We start from the raw sequence: 1189 nt of genomic DNA, 5'->3' as shown, positions 1-1189 counted from the left end.
GCTAGCCCACTAATGCACCACTCGTACAATATCTAAATTCTTTATTTTTAAAAGAAGCGAGTGAGAGAAAAAATAAAAAAAGGGATGCGTTTAATATTTCATACGTTTATCGATTTATTTATAGTAGCTTATTAAAAATGCAGGAAGTCTTTTTTAACAAAAAGTATTCTTGGAATAACAATAAAGAATACTATATGATAAATTGCAATGTCTATTTTAATACAATATATATTTTACCTTTTTTCATCAGCATTTTTTTATCTTATGATTTATATACTCATATGTATATATTTTTTCTTTTCACACACACACACACACACACACATATATGTATTTATATCTTTTATTTAAAAATATATGTCTGGTTTCTTTTTAAAAAAATGTCTATGATAATTATATATATTATATATATTATATATATATATATATATATATAGATGTAAATATAAAACCAAACTAGTAAACTATGATTAAACTTTCTTTTTTTTTTTAATTTCCTTTTATGATGTCCTGTATTGAAGGATATTTTGCTTGTTTATGTATATTTTAGTACTGAAAAATTTAGTACTGTACTTATTACAGCATAAGTACTTTCACAAAAATGAAATTTTAGTACATTACTGCGCTGAGATTAGATGAGTAGTAAGCTTTAAAGATCTTAATCCAGGATCACATATGTAACAGTAGTTTCTAATTTTAATACTTGTAATTCTAATTTAGAATTTGTATAAGTCCAACATTATAATTGTTACAATATAAAAATTTACATTTAAAGGTAAGCTTTATTAAAAAGTTATTTTTTCATTTCTTTGTTTACTTAACTGTAATTTGATGGTCATCCAATAACTTCTTAAAAGGTTTAATAAATTAGTAATTTTTATGAGATATTTTCAGTGGATAGTCGATCTCTGAGTGGCCTCAGTTTATTTTAATCTGTTAACAGTGTTTTTTTTCTGCTAAGTTATACAATTATATTACTGAAATTGTCATTCAAATAATGTTTATAACCGAAAAAACATTACTAAAACATTTTGAAAAACTCAAGAAAATATTTTTTAAAAATTCTTGCACTTTTCTGCCTAAGACTTTTTATTAATTTATTTTGTTTCCTTTCTCCCCGTTCAAACACATACTCAATCATCAAGCCCTGAAAGTAAGTAATGCTACCAGAACTCTCCAAACAATATCA

This window comes from Lycorma delicatula, chromosome 12, assembly GCF_047948215.1.
Source record: "Lycorma delicatula isolate Av1 chromosome 12, ASM4794821v1, whole genome shotgun sequence".
NCBI lineage: Eukaryota > Metazoa > Arthropoda > Insecta > Hemiptera > Fulgoridae > Lycorma > Lycorma delicatula.
Note: the sequence above shows the minus strand (reverse complement) of the source record.